We start from the raw sequence: 22,702 nt of genomic DNA on the forward strand, positions 1-22,702 counted from the left end.
ATCAGTTGTTTAACTGAACTTATTAAGCATGTGTTTTGTGCAAGGCAAAACAGTTACCTTGGTGATTCAAAAGATTATATCAATATTATGCTATAAGTGAAAAGGTAAAACTTTAGCAATTTAAAGAGTAAGAAATTCTACTTGGAAAACCAGATTTTAGCACAATGTATGCAGGTTGTTTCCAAATTCATGAGGCTGACTGTCAATGAGAGTGTGTTTTTGTTCATTGCTTCCTCAGCAATCATGGCAAAATAATAATTCTTTATCTACACTCCTCTTTGGACAACGTACAATTTGATCGTTAATTGTCTTACTGGCATACTAGTGATGTTAGAAGCTATAATTCAGGAGATATTATCCATTACATAGACATTCATTCGACCAACAAGTAGATAGTCAGTATCCTCTACATTCCACACATCAAGACTGATAAAATACAGCAGAGGTAAAACAAACACTGGGATCTTATAAGAACCTTTCTTTTTGTTAACCATGACAAAATAAATGCTTATGGGCAAAATTATGCCTTTTGAATCAGTAGTGTCCAAGCAGGAAACAGATGCCACATTCAAATTAGGAAAGTTTGAGAAGAGCATAATTTCCCTTGAGTGAGTTGAGTAGAAGCTAACTTCAGGGCCAGTGTGGTGTATCAGTGTGAGAGCAGGGCTCTGTATTATCCCTTAGGCCTGCAGGGGCAACGGGGAAGGGAGCTTCGTGGAACCTGGGGACAGAAAGGGTGCTCATGAGGAGGTAGCTGGACAGAACTGAAACCTTTGAAACCCCTTGGGGCTGGGGCATACATATCCCTCTGACTCTCAGCACCCCCTCCTGTGCCTGCCTGGAAGTCAGAGAGTGAGGAGGCTCAGTGACGGGGTCCACACGCTTCAGCCACCCAGGACACAGGGCAGTGCAGAGAATGGAGCTTAGATCCAGTGGTGACGTTATTCAGTGCCTCTAAAACTTTATCATAAGCATCTCTGCAGTCAGTATGGATTAGCTAAGCAGCACAAACCTTAATGAATGATTTAGAGTACACTTTTAATACAGCACAATGATACTCTACTGAGATTCCTAAGGCAAAGTGTCAAAGAAACTGTCAACGTTGATGCTGTTTACAGAAAATGGAAAATTAACAAAGCAAGAAGAAAAAGAGTGGTTCGCATTTGGCTTGGCTGTGTAAAACTTCTATTTTCAGCCATATGTATTAATTGCTTACCATTTATGCTAATTACCACATAGCACAATGATGTATATCATTAAACATATGTCAAATTAACTTTACAATACCAACTTTGCAATGTCAACTTTATGCAATTAGTTCAGTCCAAGTTTGGACAGATTTTGTAGGTTTTCACTCAAGGAGCATGTTCTTCTCTCTTTTAACTCAAAGAAAATATTTGCTCCAACAATACTTGGCCCAAGCACATGGTCTCCAGAGACCAGGGAAATGAAAAAAAATTTGGGGCAGGTCCTCTAGCAGTAATTTGACTTAATTTAGCATCGCTTAGAGCCAAGCCAAAGCCCTGGATTGGGATATCAACTAATTCCAGCCACGATATAGAGCAGGGTAAAGCTCAGGCCAGACCCTTTATAGCTCTTAAGTCATAGGACTCAGTATGCAGTGACCTGCCACCAGGAGGATCAGATGGGCAAGAGGTGTGCTATCTTTAGCAAATGTATCCTGATCACTAAAACCACATTCCATTTTCGTACTTGAACTAATTCTTGATTGTAGAGTAAAACTGGAACCAAGCTGACCTACCCTCAAACACTAATGATTGAGGTTATCATGATGTGTTAGTAGCACATATTTGCATTTCCAGTAAACATTCCGAGATCTTATTATTCAGTTTATGCATTCATTCTAAGGATTTATCATAAAAAGTTTTCTTTTGCCTTGATAAACAGAGAAGAGATGTAGGCCACAAATTCTAGACTCTTTAAATTGCTAGACAGAGAATGCCTGAAGTACACTACAAGTTGTTCTAAAAAGGTGCAGTTTAATTACATCAAAAAGCCATAATTCAGCAGTGGGCCTAATACTATAATTAAAGTAGGTTCAAGGAACTACGTGGTATGCATTTCAGGATTAATTTACTTTAAAGAGATGTTTCTTTGATCCGAGTAAATAGTGGCGTTACTTTGCCTCACTTCTGGATAAGGATCTATACTCGGAACTTGAAATTTTGAGCCTCTGCTGCAACATAGGGCATATTTCATGGCCTTACAAAATGTCAAGAACTTCAGGGTTTCTACTTCTCCTTGGGGATTCCTCTTCTAGGGTCATGGGACCCTTCACAGTTACTGTCTCCTCACTGTACGCCTTCTCTTGTGATTAGAGGAGAGAATGGTGTACTAAGTGCCCGTATGCACCAAGAGAGAAAGCAACATGGTGACGTGGAGAAAGACCAGTTGTTTGCATTTTCACTTCATCCTTGCGTGCTGACGTGTATCTGACCTTTAGACAGTTTGCCACTGTTGTACAGAGAGGACTGTGAAATTAATCACTTAAATGTCAACAGACATTAATTGACCATCCATGGTAAACAAATGATGGAAATAAGACAGCTTGGGGTATTTTTTTATGGGGTTAAGAACACTTTCCATATAGTAATATAAAAAGTATAGCTACCTTCTTTTGCTTGCCTCTTTTCTACTACATGCATAGGTTTCTCGGGTTATTTAATTCTTTGAAAAACCATGTGAGGTAAACAGTATAGCCAGTACATAGATGAGGCAACGAGATTAATGCAAGCAGAAAAATTCACCTACAGTCACACAGCATACGTAGGAGAAGGAGACCACATCTGACTTGTTCTGAAGTTCATGTCCTTTCCCTATTCTGTAAGCCTTCGCAATGCCTTTCAGCCTTCCAGTTATGGTTGTTTTTTTCTCCATGGAGATTTCCCCATTACCGTGTACACACAAACCCACCCTGGCTCTTTTCCTGCACTCTGTTCCTTCTAAAACATCTGACTCAGAGTAATCTTCCTGAAGCAGCAAGACACTGAGATTAACAAAGCAGAAGTACTGCTATGTCGCTTGGGACAACGACCTATGGGCTGTGGTCAGTAGATTACAGCCTGGAAAAGTCACATTTTGTGGGTCAGAGGTAATTATTAATATAATGTCTTCTTTTATCAAGATCACTTTTAAGAAACGTCAGAATGCCCAGCCATTCAGGTTTTCTAAGAAATCTGTTGGAAAAAGAATTGTTGATTGAATTGTTTTTCTCATAGTTTAAAATAATCCACTTTGGTGCTCTGTAACCCATCCTTTTGGGAGGACTGTCAGGAGTTAACAATGACAGCTTTCTCCTTTCCAAGGCTCACTCTGGCACCTGTGCCTCAGATCCCATCACTCCCAAATTCCTCAAGAAACTTGTTTCTACACGTTTTACCTTCATCTCTAGAATCTTCAATTGCTCCTTCATTCCCCCTTTTCTTTTTTCTGCCTTCAAACTTCACCAAAAAACTTTAGCATGTTCTGCTGTCCCCTCTAGCTACTGCCTTCTTTCTCTCATTTTCATTGTCCAGCTCTTCACACAAGTGGCCTCAGCGCACTGTCATCATCCTTGTTTCATTCAGCCTTCCTTCACCTCTGATATTCTAGCTCCCACCCCATTACCCTTTCATGCAGCTTTATTGACATATTATTGAGACACAATAAACTAAACATATTTAGCTTATACAACTTGATGTTTTGATATTTATACACCCATGAAACCATCACCACAATCAAGATAGTGAATATATCCATCAGCCTCAAAAGTTTCCTCATGACCCTTTGTAATCATTTTGTTTTCCCTCTCTTCTAACTGGTCCCACTTCATCCCTTAACAACCATTAATCTGGTTTCTGCCACTATAGATTAATTTTCACTTTCTAGAATTTTTATAAATGGAATGATACAGTATTCATTCTTTTTTGGTCTGGCTCTTTTCACTCAGCATAATGATTCTGAATTGTTGTTGCATGTATCAACAGTTCATTCATTTCTATTGTTGAGTGTGAATTCATGGTATAAATATACTAGAATTTGTCCACCCATTTCAATTCTATCGACTCTTTGATAGACATTAGGATTATTTCCAGTTAGTGGTTATCACATATAAAGCTTCTGTGAACATCTGTGTACAGGTTTTCCTCTGATCATATGCTTTCATTTCTATTAGGTACAACCTAAGAGTGGCATGCACAAATCATATTGTAGCATATTTACCTTTTAAGAACTGGTAAACTGATCTCCAAGGTTCTATACATTTTATGTTCCCACCAGGAGTGTCTGAGAGTTTCAGTTCCTCCAAACCCTTCCTAACACTTGGAATGGCCAATATTTTAATTTTAGCTATTCTAATAAATGTGTAGTAATATCTCACTCTGGTTTTAATTTGCAATTCCTCTAATGACTAATGATGTCGAACATCTTTTCATGTGTTTGGCCCATCTGTACATATTCTTTGGTAAAATGTCTTTTCCAATCTTTTGCCAGTTTTATTTTTTTAATTGGGTTGTTTGTTTTCTTATGCTGACTTTGAGAATTCATTATTCTGGATACAGGTCCTTTATCAGATATATAATTTTCAAATATTTTCTCTTACTTTGTGACTTTTTTTTAACGGTGCCTTTCAAAAGGAAGTTTTTAATTTTGACAAAATCCAATTTATTGATTTTTTTCTTCTTTGATGGATCACGTTGTTCGTGTAGTATCTAAAAAATATTTGCCTGACCCTAGATACAAAAATTTTGTGATTTGTTTTAGAAATTTTAGTTTTAAGTTTTACATATAAGTCTCTGATCCATTTTTAAGTTAATTTTTATATATAGCATGAGGTGTGAATCAATGTTTATTTTCTGGCATATGGATATGCAATCTTTCTAGTATCATTTGTTGAAAACACTATCCTTTCTCCATTGAATTGTCTTTGCAACTATGTGAAAAATCAGCTGTCCATATATGTACGGATTTCTTTCTATTTCATTCCATTGGTTTGTCTATTATTACACCCATATCACAATGTCTTCATTACTGCAGCACCTTATAATAAATCTGAAATCAGGAAAGTTGGCCCTCTAACTTTGTTCTTCTTCCCCTTCCTTTTTAAATTCCCCAACTGTGGCTATTCTTGTTGGTACTGTTGTTGACTTGAGCTTTTCTCTCCAAACATGACTGGCCTTAGTGAATTCTGGAAACTTTCTCACAATTTCCATAAACTCTTTTTTGCTAAAGGCTCTTAAAAAAAAAAAAAAAAAAGCAGAACCACAAGCCCAGCTTCTCCTTTGAGTTCCAGGCCTGTAGCTCTGCCACTATACGGACGACTATACTTGGAAATCTCATTTGTTCAAGCTCTGAACTTTCCTGAACTTCTCATCTGACACTCCCCGTTAGCTTTTCCTCCCAGCTTCATGATGTCAGCACCCTCCACCATTCTTCTCTCTGTTGTTCAGACTTGAAGCTTCACCTTTGACTTAGCTCTGTCCTACTTCCTCTAATCCAATTAATCACCATACCCTGGTCACTTTTCTTCATTAAGAATATGCTTCATGTATGTTTTTTCTTCTCCATTTTCACTGTTAATTCATATTCTCATTTTCTCACGCCTGAATGACTGACAGGAAGCCCAAGTGACCATCCCACTTCCAGACTCTCTCTGCCCTGAGACAATTCCTCAGATTTATCCTTCTAAAGCAAATTATTCTCAAAAAGTTTTCCTTTCTAGTTTTGTTTCTCTCTAACTCCCTTCTTCTAACTTGCTCCAGTCTAGCTGGTTTTTTTCACTCTCATTTACACATGAAACTGGCTAGTTTTTTCAAAGAAGTATATTCTAAAGAGAAGGGGATTTTAAGTAACATTTATTTAGACTTTGTAGAAAGGCTGTGGAACCCAGGAACCACCACAGAATTGGTCCCCAATCCTACTGCTCTATTTAAACTATACTTTTAAGAGTTTCCAGTGGACTGAAAGACACCCAATCACTTGACACTGAATTATTTTATTTATTTAAACTTGTCCCTTGCCATATGGTCATACAAGAACCCACTATAAGTTAAAGAAACAAGAACGAAAATGAGGTCTAGTGAAAATTCTCTCATGTCTCTAAGAGAAGAAGCAGAACGGTTGGACTAGCATTCTGTAGTAAAGAGGACAAAGTCCTGTGATCATGAGCAACAAAAGGACAATTTTAAGAAGTGACAGGCTACTAAAGATTCCCTTTCTTCAATTAAAAGTTCAACAAATGTAGTTAAGTTGAACTTAGGTAAATGCCCAATGACTGTTTAGATTTCCCAACCCTAATTGAAAGTCATGGGACAGTTACATTTATCATAAATGAAACAAACTTTAAAAGTTTACTTCCTTATGATATTCTGTAGGAGAGATAAGAAATAAAACATTTTCTAATAAGCATGATTCTCCTTCAAGGAAAGCAATGTTTGAGAATCAATTATTTTGAGAATAAAAGAGACATTTTATGTTTATGGGTACAGAGGGACATTAACTAGGAAATGTATCTTCTCTCGGTTTTTAAGAATGTGATACCCTGAACATGGAATCATTACTATGATGAAAACGTCACAGTTAGGGGAAAATATCACAGTTAGCTATTCTGACCTAAAATTATTAATTCTCTAAAAGTAGGCATTTATCTTTTTCCCATTAGCACCTAATGAAATACCTTGCACCTGGTAAGCATATAACATGTATTTAAAAATTGAATTCAGTGATATTATTTTCCCAAAATTAATAATACTAACAGTTTAAAAACTAGCTTTAAAGGATCAGTTAGATTTCTAATTTGCAGGAAGAAAATGAAAAATGAAAAGAAGCAGTATAATCCCAGATTCAATCTTTTCTAAGCTAAGAAAACAAAATGGAAGCCCTGAATCAGAGCAGGGCATCTCTGAGATAATTTTCTGATGAGTCACATAGATTTATATATAAATGCTAAGAAGTAAAAATTAAGGAAAAAACCTAGCACGCTGTATTAGCAGAATGATTTTCAAAGAGCAAAAGTCCTTTTGGAAAGTATCCCATATTTTCAAAGATGTGAAGGCTTGGGTACACGAGTCTGTGTGGGGTAAAGGTGTCATAACAAGAACATGGTGTTTACAACACCGGGGCCCTGTACAATTTCACACGGTGCAACTCATAGTTGTTTCAAAGTATGGGAGAATTGGGTTCCCTAGAATTCTCATGAACAGAAAGAGACTAGCTTATTTTTTATCTTCCCATTTCATGTATAAGGAACAAGGGTCAAAGAAGGGTCGTACCACAGTTAAACTCGCATAGCAAGCCTGCTCAAACATTGCCTGACAACTCAAGGTCTATGTTGCATTAACTTTCACCTGCTCAGGAAAGAGCAGTAAAGTGCAATGCTTTGTTTGGATAAAAACACAAGAATTTAGGTAAGCCAAACCAAACAGCTTAGCCAAGAAGATGATTCAGCTTATTAGGACTTGGGCAGGCAAATGGAGAAGAAAAGGAGAGGGAATAAAACTGTGCTATTCCTCAGAAAACCCAATCCCGTTCCCCCCAAAAATCAACAGGAAATTTCAATGTTTTTGAAAGACATACATGTGATGATGTAGGGGAGAAGGAATAAAAATTGGAAAAGAGAGATTTAGAAATGAATCTAATTACATGTGGAGCAGGCAACATGATTTCTGATCATTTGAGACGGAGAATTTGAACACGAGGAGGTTTGCACAGACTTTAAAAGGAATGGAGAGGGACCTAAGAGAGTGAACTTGTCCATTTAAGCATGTTTTTCCCCCAGTCCTTACTGCTCATCTGAAAACAAGAAGTAGAGTAGGTCAGGAAAAGGGTTATGGTTAACACTGCAAGATGAAAGATAAGCAGCCAGGCAGTTAGAAGCCAAAGCATTTTATCTAGAAGAGCAGGTCTGGCCTTGTTTCCATCTTGATAAGAATTAAATTGGAGAGCTTGTTTGTCTATAGAGTAGGATGGCGTGGCAAGGCTGAAAAAGGGGACAGGGAAGTCGGGGGCTTAGTTATGGAGTTGTGGCAAACCACTAATGTAGAGATAAGTCCTCTTTTGTGTTAGTCGTCTACCTGAACTTTGAAATTGTTAGACTTGTCTGTTTAGATAACATGGCTGTGTTTCTTTCAAATGTGGAGTCTTAACTATCTAGAAAGTTTCGGTGACCTGAACAGGCTGCTTATCCTAATCTAAAATTTTAAGACAATGGCTCACTGGTTGGGCCACTGACTCAAAACTTGAATGAAATGACATCTGAATTTAGCTCCCTTTAAATGGTATGTTTACCTTTATTCTGAAGCATATGTACAATAGTCTCTGAGCTTTTTCAAGTTGTGTCTTCATTTCCCTTCAAGTCTTTTCTTTTTTCAACAGACTAAAATTAAAGGCCCTTCTACTTTCATACTGCTCTAATTTGAAGATATAACTGGTTCAGAAGTGGTTTTTCAAATATAATTATCAAAACTGACAAAGTTCTAAGGTCATTAAGTTTTGTTCTTGGAAAAGAACCAGGGTTCCAGGTTTTCTTGGGATTTTATTTGCTATTACTTTTAATGTCTCAGTCCATGATAGAACCAAGAAGTCAGAAATTCAAAATCAATTCAGTTGATTATTTTAAATAGGGCTTTAAAATTATTTTAGTGACGAATTGAAATGATTTCGATTGTGGTGGGTTTATACTGCCTAGCCACTAATTGCTCAAATAGAGTTTATTGAATATGTCAGGTGATTATTAGAACAAGCGGAAGCATTCTAGGACAGATATAATGCAAACCTGTTGGGGTCTATACTCTATACTGTCCAAGAGATAAAGCAGAACATTTGTAGCCCAAAATAGGTAGCTACGAAAACAAGTTCGCATAAGTGACAGGTGGTAAGAAAGATCTTAAAACAATATATTTTTACTTATCTGGGCTACTTCACAGATTGTCTGGCACCTTCAGTCTTATCTTCTCTGGTCCTGAGGCAGTCCCTACAGCAACTAGCTCTGGACACTGCCCTCACCACCAGGAACAATGTTCAGAACAGTCTACCAAGAGAGTTCTTTTTAGAATGCTCCCTATTTTTAATTTCTCTTCTTCTATCGCTTGCCCTTGGCTACTCAGTAGAGTTGTGTTGGTACCAAAAGTCTGAGACCTGCAGAAATTTTAATGATAGTAATAATAATAATCATCTAATAATAATAGCAGCCCTCATTTACAGGAAGCTTCCAGACAGCAGGACTGTAAAGCATTTTATATATGCTGCTGCTTCATTGGTCATAAATAAACTCTGGCTACTAGGCCCTTACTCTATGTTCTTTCACAGACAAGCTTTGCCAAAGAATAAGTATCATTTGCTAGTCTCTATCCTGACCTCCAGGATGCTTTTAATTTCTTTTCTTGTCTTAAAAATATTGTTTCAATATATGTAATTTAGAAAAGTATAAAAATTAAAAGGTAAAATAAAATAAATTTGTAATCCAACCACCCAGACATAAGCATGTTGATATATGACTTTCTAAAAATTGTCATTCATATCCAACACATAGGTACCGATTATTTATTCACAAATGGAATCATTCTATTCATTTGGTTTATAACTTTTTTCTAATCATCCATAATTACCCTATACTGCAATACCTAGATACACCCTAGTATCTTTCCATATATTAAATAGTTAACTACATAATTTTTCATGGTTGCATGTTATCACAGGCATGGATATATAAGATTTTTAATCTTACCATTAAACATTTTGGTTATTTCTGTCTGTATTAATTTAACAGACACAATATATATAAACACTTCCTAGTATTTAGTCACTTAATTCTTGTAAAATCCAGTTAGGCTGTAATAACTGTATTGCTAGTGGTAATCCTTTTACTACTTTACAGATAAAGAAACTGATGCACAGAAAGGTTAAGTGACTTGCCCAATGTCACGGATCTAGTAAATGGCAGATTTCAACTCAGGGTGCATGGCTCTGGAGTGAGTGCTCTTAACTACTGTGATACGGTTCCTTTCACACACAATGCTGCAACGAATGTTGTCACTTATTTTTCCTTAGAAAATTCCCTAGAACAAGAAGGCTGGCTTTTCAAACGCATTGGCAATTGACCTTTGAAAGGTTGATACTTTTCTGTCCTGTAAGCTGCGTATTTCCAGACTGTAGACAACACTGGGTGTTATAATTTAAAATTAAATCTCATGCTGTTTTCATTTGTACTTCTCCTTCACAATCCTTTTCATCTAGTGGACTTTATCAGTCATCTTTCTCGAGCACTCCATGGCATTTGATAATCGTTGATCACTCCCTTCTCATGCAACCCTCTCCTGCTTCATGTGATATCACTCTCTGCTTCTCCCTTCTAACCCGTGTTAGCATTCCTTCTCTGTCACTTCTCTGACCTCCTTTTTAATTTTAGTGTTTCTTAGCTCTCCACTTGATTCTCTTCTCATGTTGCAGTCTCCCTGGGAAATCTCATCCATTCCCGTGACTTCAATAACAATTTAAATGCTAATGCCTCACAAATCTTTATCTTCTGGCAGATCTTTCCCCTAAATTCTAGACTTATATATGTAACTATCTATTAGACATCTTCACGAGGGATATTCTCCAGACATTAAAAACAGAATATGTTTAAAATGGAACTTGCTATTTTCCTCCTAAACTTGCTCATCTTCTGTTTACCATCTGCATTTGATGCTACCATCATACAACCAAACACCTAGTGTGAGACTCATTCTAGATTTGGGATGCAGTATGGGGTAATTAGGAAGAGCAACGATTGTGAACCAGGTAAAGCTGGGTTTCAGTCTCACCTCTGCAACTTGAAATCTGGATGACTTTGGGAAAGTTGCCTAAACTCTCTAAACTCCAGTTTTATTATCTGTAAAATGAGGATAAAAATGCCTGCTTTGCAAGGCTGTTGAGAAGATGAGTGGGATGATGTATGTTACGTCTGTTCTTATTGGAGTTTATGATATACTGAAAGCATTTAATAAAGAGTATTGCTATTTTGGAGATAGTGTCTCACCTCTCACATCCAATCAGTTTCTGGATCCTGTTGTTTCTAACTCTGTAACTTCACTCCAACAATTGCTTCTTTCTTTACCATCCCTGCTGATAACGCGTTATTAAGATCTAGTCATCTCTGCTTCAATGGTTGCAATTTTCCCGAACTCAATGGTCCTCGACTTTTTTTCCTGGTATCTACCCACGGAATGGATGATGTTCACACGTGTGATTCACTCCCTCAGGCATACTCAGTGTTAAACCCAACTCCAGAAATGTAGGCTATAACTCCACCTCTTTCTTTCCCTTGCCACTAGAAAACATACTGGAATAGAAGCAAGAGTGACATTATTAAAGAGGTAATTTGAATCTGTTCCAATTTATTTTTTAAGTCCTGTGCAAATGTGAGTACTGTATTTTTAGTAGCAAATGTCTTGCAGTGCATCTGTGCCCCGCTACATCATGGTTGAGAGCTGTGTGTTAACCAGCTTCCTTTACCAGCTCTCACCCCACAGATCCCATCCTCCACACTGTTGTCAAAGTAAGCTAGCTTCTATCATACAGACTTTACCATGTGCCCTGCATTTTCTGTGGGACACAACTGAACCCCCTTAGTGTGGCATACAAGGCCTTTCAGACCTGGCCCTTTTTACCTTCTTTAGGCTTTTCTCTTTCTATACTTTACCTTGCATATGACTCTTGAAAAGCAAAACCATGGCAGTTTTCATCTTCCTGTCCTCATCTCCCCCTCACTCCTCATCCCACTGTAGTCTGCCGTAGGTTCCAGATCCTGGGTACTTTTCACTCAGCAGCAATGGACACTTTGAATACCCCCCTTCTAATTCTTTGGCTGCTCCCTTCTTAATTGCATTTTTTGGCTTTGTTTTTTCCTATCCATACTTCAATATTCTGCCCCCAGGACTATTTCCTATGCAATTTTCTTTTCTTTCTTCTTTTATTCTCTTTCTTTATCTTCTATTAACTCTTTGGGAGATTGTCTCTAATATTTATGGTTTTGATTACCATCTATATGCAGATGTCAACCAATCTTCCATTTCTAAGCCATACCTCTTTCCTGAACTCTATATACCCAATTGCTCATAGGACTTTCCCACTTGATAGTCTTGTAAGTGACATAAGCATAGTATTTCCAGAAGGGAATTCATCATCCCCCCACTGTCTCCAACTCACCTCTTTTTCATTACAGTGGCACATTTCTATAAATGACACCACCCACCCAATTTAAACCAGAAATCTAAGAGATATATTTGACCTCTCTCACTCTTTTTTAACTGCTACATTTCAACTAGTTATCATATCTTGTTGATTATACCTCACAAATGTCTCTAAAATTCATCATATATCTCCAAATCCATTGTTACCACCTTAATCCAGGCTGTCATCATCTCTTATTTAATTGATCTCCTTCCCCCAACTTTGCTCCCCACTAACCCCTCCGCCTCCGCACTCAACTAGTTATTTTACCTCAATCCAAATCTGATAATATAACCCCCCAACTTAAAACCCTTCAAAATAAAGTTCAAATATCTAACATGATTGATAAGCCTTCCCAAGACCTGGGTCTGGCCCCATCTACCATCTACCAGACTACTTGCCATGTCCACTCTCACACTGTATGGGCCAGTGACATCGAAGTTTGTTCAGTTCCTCATGTCTCTTTTTGTCTCTGTTTTGCTGCAGGGGATGCTCTCCTCTCCCTACTCCCTTCCTTTGTCTGGCTTACTCCTACTTTAGAATTCCTAATCTCTAGGATTGATTATGTCTTCCCACTACAGATTCCTAAGGTGCCAGTACTTTCCATATCATTATATCACCTTTCTTTACTAGAAGCTCCCATCCTGTATGATTGTTAATAATTAAAGTAGATTCAAATTGGGGAAATATAAAAATGCTATCTGTATTCCTTAAACATTTATTTTAGTAAATACATTTAAATGCACAATCATTCAGCAATTTTTTTGATATACGGCTATGGCTTTAATTTAGAGATGGGTCCATTGACTAAAAATCCATTGTCTTTCTTTACCATAGTGCACCATATGTAAGTTCCAGCTTCACCTTATTTAAGTTGGAGTGATAACTTAAAGTGGAGTGAAAACTAAGATATTTGTCAACCAATCCAAATGTAGAATTTTCTGGATTACTAAGACTTTTCTGGTTTTACGTCCTATACCTAATTTTGTTAGAAAAGTTTTTAATGATTCTTCTTTACTAAGTCTTTCCAAAATATTCAACTTAATTTGCAAAGAAACAACTCTTTCATTTCACACTCTATTTCACTGAATTATGTAAGCAGTGTTTAATTATATTACATGGTTACAATAATAAGTCAACTGTCATAAATAGTTTGGGCATAAACACAACTAATTCTTGGCAAGCATACAACTCAACCAATGAGAGGAGAGGTGCGTAGGCTCACTGGAGCGTAGCCTCCTGGCTGTGAGCTTTCGCTGAGTCCTGAATATTAATCAAGCTGTTTTGAAAAGGCAATTGATAGTATTAGTTAATTTGCCAAGTCAGCTAAGTGGAGGTCTGTTAGGAGTGCTCTGTTAACATAGGTATCGAGCTTCCACGTTGACTTCAGGCCCTGTGAGGACAGGAGAAGTGTGCATATCTTAGAAACGGACCACCTCTCTTTTTTCCCCACTATTCACCACCACGTGCTGGACACACAATAAATATGTGCTGAAGGAATGAATATATTAATAAATATATAGAATACCTACTCCTCATAATTTGTCCTTCCTCCACTATAGCTCAAGTGTCAACTGCTTAATATAGCCTGACTTCCCTGACCTCTCCATTTTCCAAAGTAAAATGTATAGCTTCTTTTTTTTCTACCTCTACTGTACTCTGAACTTATTCCCAACATATCACTTTAAAATACTCTAACATTTAGGGGCCGGCCCAGTGGGGCAGCAATTAGGTTCACATGTTCCACTTCCCGGCAGCCCGGGGTTCGCCAGTTTGGATCCCAGATGCGGACATGGCACCGCTTGGCAAAAGCCATGCTGTGGTAGGCGTCCCACGTATAAAGTAGAGGAAGATGGGCACAGGTGTTAGCTCAGGGCCAGTCTTCCTCAGCAAAAAGAGGATTGGCAGCAGATGTTAGCTCAGGGCTAATCTTCCTCAAAATAAAATAAAATAAAATAAAATACTCTAACATTTAATTTTGTTTCTATTTCCCTTTAACCTATTACATATCTCTCAAAGGCAGGAAACTGTTTTTATTTTCATATCTTGTATTTAATATATAAATGGCACACGCTATTTGTCCAAAAAGATTAATAAATGAATAAGTAAAGTAGCTCTGCCATGTAGATATTCTTGTCACCACTTCAGATGAGCAAACTGTGACCAGAAAGATTAAAAAAATTAAGTAATATTACAAAACAAATAAATGTTGGGGGCTCCTTGGTCTGTGGATCCTGCTATGTCTCCTCCAACCACCTAGTAAGATAAAATCTCTTTTAGGAATGGAAGTAAAGTCTTTCCTGGCCCCAATCAATTCTTCTTACTTGCCAGTTATTTGTGAATATTAATCCTTTCTTTGCTTGATTTTTTTAATGAACTTATAGGGAAACAGCAAGGAGGAAGGGCTGATGAGGAATGCTTAGGAAAAAAGATACAAACCGGAGCAATAAAGAAGAGTATGTGGTCTGAATTAGAGGAATGTGGAGGTTGAGGTGGGGAAGAGATTATATAAAGCAAACCAGACCCAAGAATATAGATTTACCCTACGGCATCACTTAACCCATGGGATGAGAACATTTATATAAATTATCCATGCCATCGTTCCTCTCTATCGAGGATACTGTATTTTCCACATGTGGTTTGGGAAGGCTTCCTGGAGTAGACTGATTCCAATTGGTATCTTGAATTGTACGGAAAAATATAGCTTGGTGTTTAGAAAAAGAGATCTAATTTGCAGGCTATTGAAGGAACTGATACAAATGAAAAATAGGCAAATCTTGATGATGGATGGAGTGAGGAAAGAGCCATTGCAAAGTTATAGTGAACAATAGAGAATCTCTGTGGAATCAAGAGAAGAAAGACAGATATCTTCTTATTAATGGTTTTCCTGGACCTCCAAATCCATACCGCTGACCCTTACATTCATCTTTGATTTTGGCCAAACTAGACGAGCCTAATACTCATCTTAGTTCTCCAGACACAATATCTTATGCCAAATCTCTTAGCTTTACAAATGAGTAACTTTATATTTTAGAAAATGCAGACCTAAAATCAACTCTCTAGTTTTCTAAACACTTCTCTAACTGATTTTCTTTCAGTCTACTTAGTAACATAGATTCAACTTTTTTGTGTTTCACCACAAATTCTCCTCCATATCATCCGATTAAAACACATCGGGATATACTACTACTCTTCCTACTTCCACTCATTTTTAGTTTTATTCAGCAAAGATGTATGTCCCTGTGGCCACTTTCTTCAATATCATTATCTCTGTAACATCATCTCTTTTATTTTTCATTACTATTTACAAATTCTCTTATCCACATGCAAGATGGGTCAGTGGTCTCTTACTTTTCCAACTGTCAATTCACTTCAATCATTTTACCATGAATTTACTTCCTCTAAAATCAAATTCAATATCTTCATTGAAAATTAAAAATACAAAAGCATCTAAAAACATAAAATAATTATAAATATCATTTTGACATACTTTATCTTCATGGGTGAATCCTTGGTCCACTGCTTGTTACCTCCAGAGATTTAGACAAGCCACTGAATCCTTTAAACTCTCTTGTTACTTCATCCAGGAAATGGGGTTGACAATGATACCTACGTCATATGATTGTTTTGAGGATGAAATAAGAAAAACATGGAAATCACCACAGTGATTGCCATATGATAAGGACCTAATAAAAGGTAGCTGTGGTCATTATAATACGGGGTATTTATATAGCTGAGTTTGATGATTAGAATGTATCATAGATCTGCTATTGTGCCCTTGAAATGTAGCTAGTCCAAATTCAGATGCACTATAAATGTAAGATACAAGCTGATTTTAAAGACTTTACAAAAAACAAAATAGGTGAAATATGTCATGAATAAGTTTTTACATGCTTACATCTTGCATTGATAATATTTTAGATATACTGAGTCAAATAAAATATATTAAAATTAATTTTACTTGCTTATTTTTTTAATGTGGCTACTAGAAAAATTTTACATTAAGTAGCTTGCATTTGTGGCACATACTGCATTTCTATTGCACAGCATGCTACAGATAATGATGATCACAAACACATGAGTGGGTTTAGTTTTACTTAGAAGTCCTGTCACAAACCTCCTATTTCAGGTGAAATGTTGTCACCTATAATGAGCTTTCATTAATTATTACACATACACATTTAAAATATTTTAAAATATTTTATTATAGGATATATAGAAGGTACTCTCTCTTAGGATTATAAACTTTAAATGATCTATCAATGCATTATAATTTGAAATTCTTCTTATATCATATTTGTAAAATGCCCTCCTTATGTAACCTGTGAAAATGATAACAAAGATTTACTTGGGCATCATATATTTATGTACCTAGTTAACATCTGTGTAGGTAACTGAAGATCTGTACAATAAATGAGAAAACTTACTTAATTGCGCTACAAGGCATGCAGGTTACCAGAAGATCAGTAATAGATTGTGGTTGAAAAGTGGTCTCAGAGAAGCCTGGATAAGCACAAGAGATTGTATAAAAGCTGTGTTGGGATGTAGGGTTGTTCTATAACTGCACATCCTGCCTCTCAGTGTCACCTTGAGCATCATCTGACCGTGATGAAGCCCCAGGCCCCATCATGTGACTGACCGGCTGTGAAGAAGAGAGGCTGGTACAAACAAATGAACCAAAAACCTCAGGATGAGCACCTCAATCCCCAGCTCTGCAAATTGAGATGGTCTGCAATAACCCCAGATAGCTTCAAATAAGATGATAATACATGGCACATTCAAATAAGTAAGCACAAACATACAACTACCTTTTTACATTCATATATGCCACATTTATAAAAGAACAATTTTAAATGTTAGTCTACCGTATAGATCACAAAGAGAAACAAGAAACTACTCAAAGGTTCATGAGAGGAGAGACACCTGCGACTAGACGCCACCCCAAAGTGGGCCAGCTGAGGAGCGTGAGGACTTGCTCGGGCCGAGCAGTGCTCTGTGTTTGTGAGGGTTGGGCTCTCTGGTTCTGCTCTTTGTTTCTCTTTCTTACACACATTCAAATTCAGAGGAACTGAAAATTGAGGTACATTTCCCTTAAAATTCCTCTGCTACAATTTAAACCTAACTTTTTCATTGTCTTTCTGGAAACTTCCCAACAAAATTTTCAAAATGTTTCTTAAATACCACCTTTTCTATGAGGCTATTCTTGGCCCCTAAACCTTCTCCTGCTATGAGCCCCCAGGTTATTTTACCTCCGTTTTGACCTTTGGTGACAGCTTTTCTTTGCAGTCATTTTTATACAAGTCTTACTCCTTTACTGTTTTGTGCACTCCTTGATAGAAATCTTTTTACACTTTGCCCTTCAACGCCCCTGAGTTTGACTTTAATGTTGGCTTTTTCACTGTACGCTTTCCCTAGATGATCTTTTCAACTCTGTGGCTTTGATTACCATATACATATCCCCCATATATATATATAGGTGTGAAATACCAGTATGACATCCAAGTGGAGTTTACCAAACCTTAAGCTCAGATCTCTCTTCTGATATTAACCTATTATCTTCAATTTCCTCCTAGACATCACCACTTGGATGTCAGACCGCTATTTCACTCTCAGCATGTTCAATGTGTTCCTCCTCTTTCTACCCCTCAAATCTGTTTCTCCCCCTGTGATTTTGATGTTAGTAAATGGCACCACCGTGCATCTACTTTCCCAACTCAGAAGCTAGGGTATCATCCTTAATTTATCCCTCTGCCTCACTACCTATATCCAATCAGTCACCAGTCCAGCACATTCTCCTTTTTAAATATCTTTGGATTCTCACTACATCTCTTCATTTCCAGACCACTCTCATAGCACAGTCTAGCGTTATCTTTTTCCAGGATTTACTGCAGTAGCTTCTACTTCCAGTCTGGTACCCCTTCAATCTAATCTCATATTGGAGCCCAAACAATTGTTCAGATCTAATCATGTCACTCCCAGTAGAACCTCCATCAGTCCTTGTTTCCCTTGGTATAAATTCAAATTCCTTGAGTTAGAAAAACAAAGCCCTAATATCTGACTCCACTCATCCCTCCTCTTTTATCTCTTTCCATGTCCCTGTTCTCATCCCATACTCCAGCCATATTGAACATGCTATTCCCTAATAGTAACCATCCATATTTATTCTCTCTCCCTTTCTGTCATCATCTCTCTCTGACTCTCCTTTGTCTTCTCCCCTGTGTCTGTCTGTCTATCTCTCTCTCTCCAGCCTCCCCTCCAGGACTGTGTAGCTGTCTTCCCTCTGCTGAGAGCCGACTTTCTATCTTTCTCTCTCACATTTCCGTCTTCATCAAATTTACTTTCATTTATCCTTTGGACTCAGCTAAGATGTCACTTCTATCAGGATGCATTTCCTCACTCTAAGGCTAAATCAAGTTCCCCTTCCATTTGTTTCCAGAGCATTTTACTTTTACATTTATGGTAATAACTATTATGTTTTAGTCCTAATTATTTGTTTGCTTCCTCACTGTAAGATAATTTCCTTGAGTACAGGGACTGTGTCTTATTCAATGTTTTGTCCTAAGCACCCAGCCTAGCACAATGGAAGTACTGAGTAAATGAATGAGCTCTCTATACTACTTAGCAAAGTGGCTTGCATGCAGTAGGCATGCTAATACCTTAAATTTTAGATGCTTTTACTGGTGAATATTGTAATAAGAACCAATCATGCAGAAAGGAAGAGAAAGTATATAAAGGAAAGAAACAGAGCCTTATGGTCTCCTCAAACTTTCCAAATAGACTTAAATTTAATGTTAGAAACTAAATCATCTGCACATTCTATCCTCTTAAAGCTTCATCCTACAGACTAAGTCTGCAGACATTTGCTTAAACTTCTCCAAAGACACAAAGTGACCTTGCCAAGAATCCCAGGATAAATAATATTTGCTGGGTCAGAATCCTAGAAGGAAAATGTGAATATGTTGCTCCATACTTGTTTTTCGTTCTTCTAGTACTAGTTACCAAGTAATTTTTTCAGGGTTCTCAAAAGGAAAAAACACGCAAAAATTTTACTCTTCAAATGGTAATAATTTATTCCCTTCCCTTGACAGAATCAGGTTTAAATTTAGGTTTGAAAGTGTGTACATTCTTTCATAACTATTATCTTATAATTATGCTGTTAATTATTACTTAATAAAATGTTCAAGGATATTTTTCACACTTTACCCATTTGTAGGCTTACTTTACTTATAGTGAAATATCAGAAGGCCTTGCTGCGTCATGAATGAGGTGTTACTACATATAAATCAAGCCCACTTTATTCATACTGATAAATGGGGTGGGATAAGTCATTCACTCTTACTGTCATTCAGATGGCCAATGATGTTGCTGTCCTTGCTTCTCCAAATTAGTTTTACTATGGCGTTCTGCCATAATAGCTGGACAAATGGGATGAATTCAGATCTCATAGGCTAAAACAAAGTTAGAAGCTAAGGCTCTTTTTTCTTCTCAAACTATTGCATTTGTAATTCATATGCTTTCCAAATAGTGAAAATAAGTCTTACTTAAAAATGAGAAAAGCAGAAAAAGTCTTTGCTTCTACGAAATACAGGGGTTATTTATACTCAGCCTCCAGAGAACTAAAGGACGAACATCAGATACATAGAAACCAGAGAGTCAACAGATTTAAAATGTAACAAATGAATAAATTATACTAGTTGTATCTTAATCCTATGCTGGTGTATTCTTATAGGTGACACTTGCTGTCCAATAGCAGGCTGAGAGGTCATCATTACTGATGTGATGCTTGGATGTGCTGGGTTACCATGGGACACAGGCATTGCCCAAAGCTATTTATAAACTTCTACTTGGGGACTAAAAATTGTAGTTGGGTTATACGCACATTGGAAATGTGACTGAGCCATCTAATGATATTAATAAGAGACACGTGATCATAGAAAAGAAAGCACGTGACCTTCATTACATTGGTCATTTCTGGAGGCTCTTTTTTTTTTTGAAACTGGACTAATCATGCCATGTTTTCTGAGTCAGATACAGGAATATAACATAACTAACCCAAGAATATTGTAACATACTTCATCTTAAACTATGTCATTAAGATAATCTACTCTGATAGAATGACATGTCAGGAAATTTTTATACAGCACCAAAGTCACCACATCATATCAAGCGCTTTGATGTTAAGTTTTCTACAGGCTAGAGACTACGAACCAGGATATACTCTAAGAAGAGTTCAAAGTATATTAGCACAAATAAGCATTTCATTAAAGCTGAGAGATATCATACTCAATATGGCAGCTAGTCTCTCAACATGATGTTTAATAATCATTTTTTTTAAAAGCCCGAATACACTTTTATAATTAAGGCAGAGAATATGGTTTTCAGCATACTGTAGTTTAAATGGATGATATTATTGTGTGTCCATTTTAGAGTTTCAATTAAAAACACAGAAGAAAATGTAAGGGATGTAATACCATAGAGCTCGCGTTTATTATCAAAGAATTAGGCATTGACTTGCTTCATATCTCAAAGATTCAAGAAAGCTACTGTAATTCTTCTTGGTGTTGTCCCTTTACCCATGCCTGAAGCAGAGATTTTCTCATGCTCATTATGTGATCAAGTGATCACATTCTTAGCTATAATCAGACTTGTCAAAACATTACTGAAGTAAGCAGAAGATTCTGGGCTTATACTTGTAGCTTGGAAAATGTATCAGTGTTATACATTGGTATAGCCAAACTACCATTTGTTAGGATGACTACAAAGTAATTTGGCTAGGAGTTTGGAAAAACATGAGTCATTTGCTGTCCCAGTTTTTTTCCCTTGAGTGTTATCAAAGGGTGGTAATATATATGCACGTTACAATCTGAATGTAAATAAATAAAACAGAGAAGGGAGTGGGGTGGGGTCGGAGAAAAAGAATAGACAGTTTCAAGACCAAAATATCAGGTTACTTACTTACATTGTAGAAGTACGACTGGAGAATATGATGGTAGGCGTAACTACAGCAACCATCCTTGAAGACTGCAGAGACTTGACAGGTCAAAGCCAAGAAATTCCAAATGGTTGTACATGTCTTCTTCCTGGGGGCAGACAACATGAGGTCAGATTTTATTGTAAAATATGTCACTCACTTCACAATGGATAGAGTTGGCACTGGGGATGACTCTTGGAAATGTCCTTATGCTCTAGAATTAACAGTGAAGAGGTAAGTCATAGCACCTAAGAAGAGTAAGCACAATGTCCAGGCTGCTCACTGAAATTGAAAGATACAAGAAAGTGACAACTTATCATTGCAAACACTTGGATATCATGGCCAGAGTTTCCAGTATTGATAATTGCATATTACTCGTGACAAGTCAGACCACGGTTTTTAAATAGAAAGGAATCAGAAGACAAAGTATAAATATTGGAAAGTACATACTGCAATAAGGAAAGAAAATGAGTATAGGGATATGGATAGATTGACATACAAAAAGGCAAAGAATTTCATCACAATTATGAAAGAAATTTGTTAAAGAATCAAAAGCCCACACTTATTTAATTTAAGTATAAAAGAAGTCTTTGGAAGACCAAATTAGGATGATTTATCCATTTAAAAAATTTCTTTAGAAAAATTTTAATTCCAGGTTATTTTTGCCATGCTACTGAATACTGTATTTCTCAGCCTTCCTGACTGTGTCCATGAGTTCATTTGGGATCATTCTGTTTAAAACTTAGATTAAGCAAAACATTTACTTATAAGATATATCTGCTGAAACATTATTTTTTGTCATCCACTACTTTGTAATATTTGCTGTCTTAGTCCATTTGGGCTGCTATAACAAAATTTCAGACTGGGTAGCTTATAAACAACAGAAATTTATTTCTCACAGTTCTGGAGGCTGGAAGTCCAAGATCAAGGTGCCATCATGGTTGAGTTCTGGTGAAAGCTCTCTTCCTGTTTCATGGCTGGTGACTTCTCACTGTGTCCTCACATGGTGGAAGGGACTAGGGAGCTCTGTGGGGTCTCTTTTATAAGAACATTAATTCCATCATGAGGGTTCCACTCTCATGTCCTAAACACCTCCCAAAGGTCCCACCTCCTGAGACCATCAAATTGGCAATAGGATTTCAACATATGAATCTGGGGGACACAAAAATTCAGACTATAAATTTGTTATTCCCCTTTATTAATGGGGCTTATCAATCAAATGCTGAATAAACTTTAGAAAATGAAATACTGGACTAAGTGTATCTGGAATTAGAATCTATTTTTAGCTTTTTCACTTATTGGGGTGTTTCTGAACAAAATCAAAAGCAACCTGAACCAGTTTGCTTATCAATAAAATTAAGTATCAGATACCCTACACTTTCCATGAGAATTTTGAGAGTGAATTACATAAAGCCAGTAACAACTGGGCTAATTTGTAAAGTACTTGTAAGAAAGGGTATAGTTAAAACTCATATATATTAAATTACTCATACTGAAAGAGATTATATTTCAGATGAGTTAAGC

The 22,702-nt window shown here is 36.9% G+C and overlaps 1 long non-coding RNA gene across 2 annotated transcripts in view; it reads right to left on the reverse strand.

The window, feature by feature from the left end:
- The window catches only part of LOC138924543 (uncharacterized), a 72,359-nt gene extending 50,149 nt beyond the window's left edge, over positions 1-22,210 (reverse strand). Inside the window, exons 1-2 of one of the 2 annotated variants that reach the window (XR_011439456.1) lie at positions 22,078-22,210; positions 21,167-21,287 (exon numbers count right to left, since the gene is read on the reverse strand). This is a non-coding gene — a long non-coding RNA (uncharacterized lncRNA). Of the gene's footprint in view, positions 1-21,162; positions 21,300-22,077 lie in introns of those variants that run through there. The other variant, XR_011439457.1, reaches the window with a different exon arrangement.
- Between the last annotated feature and the right edge of the window lie 492 nt (positions 22,211-22,702).

The sequence above is a fragment of the Equus caballus genome, chromosome 6 (genome assembly GCF_041296265.1).
Source record: "Equus caballus isolate H_3958 breed thoroughbred chromosome 6, TB-T2T, whole genome shotgun sequence".
Lineage (NCBI taxonomy): Eukaryota > Metazoa > Chordata > Mammalia > Perissodactyla > Equidae > Equus > Equus caballus.